This window comes from Amblyomma mixtum, chromosome 5, assembly GCF_055824585.1.
Source record: "Amblyomma mixtum isolate Tamu chromosome 5, ASM5582458v1, whole genome shotgun sequence".
Taxonomy (NCBI): Eukaryota; Metazoa; Arthropoda; class Arachnida; order Ixodida; family Ixodidae; genus Amblyomma; species Amblyomma mixtum.
In genome coordinates this window covers 6,595,163-6,602,606 of record NC_143016.1, presented here as the reverse complement: position 1 = coordinate 6,602,606, position 7,444 = coordinate 6,595,163, and the positions used below count along the sequence as shown (strand labels likewise).

Below are 7,444 nucleotides of genomic sequence, written 5' to 3'. Positions count from 1 at the left end.
CTCCAGCCAACCCCCCACCCCCCCACACCATCGTCTCCACTGCTCGTCTTGGAACCGCGCGACTCATCACAATAAGACATTCTTGACTGCACGGCGGAGCTCAACCACGTGCAAACCAACGCGACGAAAATGCATGCACACTCGAGCTAGCACCGTTCATAGTCTGCGCACGCGAAAAGCCACACTCATATATTAGGAGAGCTCCGACGCTCTTCGTACCGCCTGCAAGATCTTTTGTAAGTACTAAAACTCTTTTATCTTGATATACGTCTGGAAGTTAAAGTGGTTTTTGTAGTAAATGTTGCTTTGACTACATGCGCCTTTATTTTTTCGGCAGGAGAAGAGAGCGAGCCAAAAAGCACGAGGACGACTTCTGTGTACCCACTCTCATTGCGAAATGACTTGCTTGACGTCGTGCGCAGTGGAATTGTGGCCGAACGGTGAGAATTTAATTTTTCGTCTTTGGTGAGATGAACTCACTAAAGATTCACTACTTTGGCTAACAGCGGGTTTGAACTCATATGAATTGAGATAGGATGCATTCGGGAATATGTCCTTTACCGCTTATGCACGACGGAAATCAGAACCGCTTAATTAATTTTCCACTGCAGACTAGTTGGTAAGGATATGTGTAATACTTCCGTAGTGTTTCTTTTTGCCTTCTACTCTTGCAGACTCAATAGAAAATCCGCAATTACTGGTTAAAGCTTTTGCCCAAGTTCTCTCGCAATGAAAAAGGGCATTACTCTGGACTATCAGACTAGTATTTTTGTGTGGTTTTCAAGTTGCAGTTTCGAATCCAACTATAGCATGCATGCGAAGCAACTAAGGTAAAACAAAGGTGCCCTGAGTTCCTTGCGTTCAGCGTATTTCGTCAAAAGTCGCAAGCCGCATTTTTGACCCCATTAAATAAAACTAATCAAAAATGTTGTTTTGACGTCCATGTGGAAGAGACGCTACAACCTGTGCATATTTACTGGAATAAAAAATTACCTCGCAATTTAGAGACACAAGTTATGATATTAAAACAAAATAATACATTAATCTGTTTTCAATATCACATTAATTTCCTTATCTCGCATTGAGTATATTTACTGGGAGTGCGACACGACGCATTAAACTAAATTAAACCATTTGGTGTAAGGGAAGTTTAGTAAATTAAATTCCACTTTGTGCAACTAATGTGGGGCTGGTTCTTAAGAATAAATTAAAAATTATCCTGTAAAATATGTTGCTAGTGTCTTCACGATTACTGTGTTTCACAAAATTCGGTGTTATCTTTGTTATGCTTGTTTTTGTTCTGTGATGGCCATAATTCAACTTACCATGACATCATGCATCTCTTTGCAGGCTTGGCACTTCGTGAGGCCATCGTGCAAGAACTGGACGAGGAATTTGTTTGAATGCAGTCCAGCAGCCCCCTTGCAAGTGGAGTGCAACGATTACTTCGGATATGACTGATCAGTTCACTGGAGGACAGCTCCGTTGAGCGCTTTTTGGATGCCTTAGCCGTGCCGCAGCAGCTTGCCGAGATGCTTTGTCCAACCTGATCGGCACTCACCAAACTTGAAAATAAATTGTTTTCCCACAGCCTCTGCCACCATGCTCTTGGGCCCCTTTTCTTTACTCCCCAGGGTGGCTGGTGGTAGCGCAAACCATCCTGTGTGCGCTAGAAGCGTGATTCTTGTAACTCAAAGCAATAAACGGGTCTTTTTTCTGGAATTCTTTCGCACCCTCATTTATGAATATTTGCTAGGTAGAATGTTATGTATGTACATCTATCCACAGTGCCGGTCATTGGCGAGTGGGTTAATTGCATGTGCCGGCGTTCGAAAGCTGGATGCCATTATTCGAAAGCTGGAAACCATTATTCGAAAGCTGGATGCCAATATTCGAAAGCTGGAAACCATTATTCGAAAGCTGGCTACCAATGTTTGAAACTTGGCTACCAATGTTTGAAAGTTGGATGCCAGTATGAGACCTTTGCTGGTCCATGCTGCAGAACGAACATCGGGACTGCGTTGGCCACTTGATCGGCCGAGCGTTGGCCCAAAACTGGCATGAAAGTAAGGCCAATGTGTGAAGTGGTAGCGCTCGGCCCAAATGCCAGTGTAGGACCGATGTTCGTGCCAAGTTTTGCCAACACTTGCGCGACGTTCGGCCAATGTTGTTGTGCTGCCTGGGTTAGAGGTGCCTTTGAAGAAATGAAGTCGTAGAGTACACGTTAAGCTTATATGGCCCGGGATTTATTGTTGTTGAAAACATCTATATTATCCACAAAAGCAACGGGTGGGTCTCTAGTACGGGACACCATTGTACGAGGCTGCGTCAAGGGCCCTGGCGACCAGCCATTTTCGACGTCCCTGGTCCGAGTTGAGCAGGGCGGGAAACAACGTGCACGCCAGCGAAGTTTCTACCATTCGACCTTATTTAAATACACCTCGTGTCCGCGTACTCGGCGACTGGCTGGAGCGCATTCAGACAGTGTCCAAGTCTCTGACACACTCTAAACACGAAACTAGTAAACAGGGCGTAAACTGCCCTTTAGCGTACTCCCTTTAGGGGGAGTGCCCAAGCCCTGGAGTAGATTTCTGTCACTAAAAATACCGAATACTTACGGTTGACAACTCAAACAAATGTTGTCTTTAAAGAATGCGACGTTCTAGCATATAATAGATATTAATAGAAGTTTCAATGCCCTCTGTTTGCTAATCTCATGAAGGCGCCGTGTTTAAAAACCTTCTTCTATTGCAAACTGCATCAAGCTACTATGCTTTGCAGCTGAAATATACTCCCGTTGCCAAGAGTAAGCATTCCGTATAGTCATCGACATTTACTCCGGAACTTGGACAGCATAACCTGCACGAATATAGGCTTATTCGTGTTTATATAGTGCACAGCCAGAACTGCGTCTTTGAGAACACATTTACCGTCATCGTCGCGGTCCGCACTGGACGGTCTTCCTCAATTTCTCGGGCAACTTCAGTAAGCCAGGAGGGTAAACTACGGAGGGGAGGTGGTGCAACACTCTGCGGTGCCTAAACGTTGCCTCGGTGTAGCATTCCTTTGGTAGGGTGGCGACAGCCATTGTTCGATCGGGAGACACCATTTTGAATGACAAGAATTTCGCCGGCCCTCGCAATGGAGAGAAAGCTTCTAGAATTTAATCTGAAATAAGACTTCGTAATGGAAGCAACATAGCATGTCTCTCAAGTGTCAAAGGCGCGAAAATGCTGAGTTTCGCAAAAATATTTTGATGTGGCTAAATGAGCCCGTGCTGCAAAATGGCGGGGCGTTGCATCAAGGCACTACCCCGTTGAATCGACGCACCCTAGCGGCTCCATTATGGTACTGCTGCCAAGCATGCCACTGCGCAAAAGAGAAAGAAAAAAATAAACGACTCACTGCTTCAGCAAGCGTTGCAATACGGTTTCGTATTTTTAAGCACCCTCATCTAAAAAAAAAAATATGTAGGGCACCCGCGAGAGTTGAGGTGGGTCGTGGCTGCTGCAAGCTACATGCGGGATTAGCCTTCCGGATTCTGCCGGCAATGGCTCCACCGTAGCGACACTTAAATGTTAATTAAGGTCCACAAATCAGGCACATGCCTGAGACCTGGCTGATCTACATCGCTACAATCACCAATAATAGTCAATAGTCAACTGCTGTCACCACTGGAGTCCAGATCCTAGTTTTGGAGGAGCTTTAAAAGAAAGTGTGAAGCCTCCTTTCTAAATGTTTTTCGCGAGGTACTACGGATCTGTTCAGCGCAAGCTGGTTTCCCATTTCAGGATGCTTTCTTGAGAGACGTTTAAAGGAGTTTGGTGGGGTATTTTTACGGCCCCTTGCCCAACCTGATGAGGACGAAGTTGACGCGAGGCACGGGCTCGTGCGGATATCGCGTGATCACCGTGCGTGATCGCGAACGCTCGATGGTCACTGCGACTACGCTTTAAAACGCTGCAGGACGCTTACCATTGCGTAACGGGAAATTCAGCGGCAGCTGTTTGAAGTGGTGAATATGATTCATTACTATTTCTCGTCTTTAATGGTAGAGTACGTGTGATGTCACCGTGACGTCACTGTGTTCGGACCACTCAGCGTGGCGCGTTGCGGTGACGTCATTACATGCTGACCAACCAGCGAGCGCGTTGTGATGACGTCATTACATGCTGACCAACCAGCGAGTCGCGGTGTTACGCCAACGCCGCATAACCGGGAAACGTGCCCTTAACAGCTGTCGGTGTAAAACATTGCGGGAATGTTGTACGCGAGTCCAAAAGCGGACATCACGGCACCGACGGAAGCGGGCTGTCTTTTCAGAAAAAAAAAAAAAACGATAGTTTTTACGAGATTAGTACGCCTGTATTTGGTCCAGAAAATAACAGCTGGTTTTCAAGAGGCTTTACCACATCGGTGACGCTACGGTTATCAAAAATGGGGAGCACGGGCCGAGCATCGAGAAGCACGAATCATGCGTGAGCCTTGTGTATAAACAATGCGAATGACGACCTCTCAACACCCCCAGGCTTGTTACTTCTGTTGTAGGTGGCACCTCAGGCGTTTATCGGCTTAGTCGTGGCCCTCGTTCGTGAGAAAGCGTTGAAACACGAACGGCCCCAGGAAAATATATCCGCATCGATTTCGGCTTCAGCCAGACAGGTGGGGAGGGCGCAGATAAAAGGAGCGAAATACGGAACGAGACGGTCCACAGTCAAGGAGGGCGTTACGATGAGATCTCCCAGAAAGATATCGCTGCCCACGGAGCCGCCTTTCTCTGCTTCCGAGTATCTGCGTATTTCCTTCAGACGAGCGGAGGCAGATCAGTGCTCTAAGTGAAAGCGTGCATGCAGGTTAGAGAGTGAAGGATGTAGCATGAAGAACAAAGGGGACGGCGGACAGGAGGCAGAAAAGACGCGGACGGAGGCAGATTCAGCGAGACACACGGCTGAGCAAACGCTCGCCTCTGCGGGAAAATGTGGCCGCGCCGCAGCGGCGGCAGACAGGGAGAGAATAAAGAAACGAAAGCGAAATAAAGCAAGGCAAAGACGGCCGCACACACGCGAGGAGTAGACACTCACGCTCAGGTAGTGCTGCTGCAAGCGTATACATACTGCGAGGTGGGTCTTTTCTTTCCTTCGCGACCCGCTTCGCGCCGCAATTACGCGGGCATAGCGCTGCGGACGCGTCACTTGTCCCCCTTCTTAAGTGGAAGAAGACAAAATGTGAGTCCCGAGGCGCTGCTGCCAGCAATGGGAACTGGAGCAAGAGACCGGGGCCCACCCCAAAGAGCGCGTGTCCGCACGCAGTTCGGATTGGGGCGCTGTAGTCTGTCGGGTGTACGTGTTGCGTACTTTTTAATTTCCCGCAAGCTGTCTTTGTCGAGTGATAAATATAGCCTTTGTAAACAACCGTTAATGCCGAAGTCGTTTTGCTGAGTTTGTCGCGGTCCCGACCAGAGAGTACGCGTTAGACTGCATTAATCGGATTGTACGTATAGTGGCTGCGAACTGCGCTTAATATGTTATAAGGAGAAAATACGCAGGTCTGCACACACGAGCTTTATAACTATAGCTCTCCTACCCGTTTTGTAATCGCGCGAGGCAGAAAGACCTGCCGGGGCTGTGCGGTCGCTTCATGCCAAATCGTTTAGACAAAGGTGCCTAAGGAAATGTTGTTAACTGGGGAAATGACCATCACTTTTCTCACACTCGCTGTAATATATATATATATATATATATATATATATATATATATATATATATATATATATATATATATATATATATATATATATATATATATATATATATATATATATATATATATATATATATATATATATAGTGTGTGTGTGTGTGTGTAGAGCACGAAAAGATGAACGTACTTGGTTGCTAGATGTAAAATGCGAAATTGAGAAAAGCTTCCTTTAGGCAAACATTTATTGCGAGTCCTTGAAAAAGGACAGGCTCTGTCCGAAACGTCGACTCGCAATAAATGTTTACTTAAATGAAGCGTTTCTCAATTTCGCATGCATATATATATATATATATATATATATATATATATATATATATCGGGTGTTTCAGCGAACACTTTCAAAAATTCTCATAAGTAGAATTTTCTTGGTAAAGATATGGCTTTTGCAGCATAGTATTACCAATGTTGGCGGACACCAGAAAACCGGTAAATCATATTAGGTAGTAAACTGGTTCACTAATTTTAAATAATTAACTTTTTAACTATTACAGTTAGGCGCCTAGTTGCAATTAGATATTTGTAGCCGGTCGTTAGTAATAGCCATATCAGTTTTTAGAATTTCGAAAACGCAATTACCCTCACCGCTGTGGCTCGACAAAGTATGGCTGCTTCGTGCGAAAAATACATGCGCTATCGAAAGCATGCAGGCAAAGCATCCCCTCCAGTGCACGTAACTAGTCGAAAAAGCCAAATTTTGTCGAGCCACAGCGCCGAGGATAATCGCATTTTCGAAATTCTAAAAACTGATATGGCTATTACTAACGACCGGCTACAAATATCTAATTGCAACTAGGCGCCTAACTGTAATAGTTAAAAAATTAATTATTAAAAATTAGTGAACCAGTTTACTACCTAATAAGATTCACCGGTTTTCTGGTGTCCGCCAACATTGGTAATACTATGCTGCAAAAGCCATATCTTTACCAAGAAAATTCTACTTTTGAGAATTTTTGAAAGTGTTCCCTGAAACACCCGGTATATATATGAGCATGAACACGGTTTCGTCATGATCGGCTCGCGTACTCGCTGTTCTAATCTCAGGGATAAGGGAAGGTCTATAATAAGAAACGACGAAGTATAGGAATGGGAGGGATGAGCGACTGAAGGCAAATGTGAGACGTGTGCCACTAGACGCCTGAAAAACTACTGCACATGTGGGCGGTTAGGCAGTCCGTCATGAAGAAAAGGGGACGGGGAATGCCTTTCCCTCCCAGGCATGTGCATATGAAGTCGCGTACAGAACTTCCTTAGCCTCACGTTGAGCCAGTACTTGCTAATTCAAAATAGTGGGTGTAGCCCAGTTGCGGCGAATAACAGTGTTTCGCGCAAAGCCGTGCGTCCACACAAGGAGCGTCCTGAATTGTTCAGCAGACAGCGCTTGCATTTTTTTTTTCCCTGTAAAAGGACCAAATTGATGTCACGTTGTCGATGGCGAACATCCATTCCCTTGAACGTTGGTTTTGAGCTCTTTCGCGGCACAGAAGTACAGATGGATTGTAAAAGTAAGCGCAAGTGTAAGCAAGTGTAAAATACATACGGATGTATGTATTTTACACTTGTATCCAAATGCCGCTCATAATGTCTCTCTGCTGTCCGATGAGTACGATATAACGAAAAATTATTGTTCCCCCTCTCCACAATGCGCCTACAATGTGAATGTTAGCAGGGTGGATACAAATGTGCC

At 45.4% G+C, this 7,444-nt stretch overlaps 1 long non-coding RNA gene across 1 annotated transcript; it reads left to right on the top strand.

Annotated features, from left to right (window-relative positions):
- The first annotated feature begins 240 nt into the window (after window positions 1–240).
- Window positions 241–1,593, top strand: LOC149341228 (uncharacterized). Its single transcript, XR_016282630.1, has 2 exons — window positions 241–440; window positions 1,351–1,593. It is a non-coding gene; the product is annotated as an uncharacterized LOC149341228 (long non-coding RNA).
- Window positions 1,594–7,444: the final 5,851 nt, after the last annotated feature.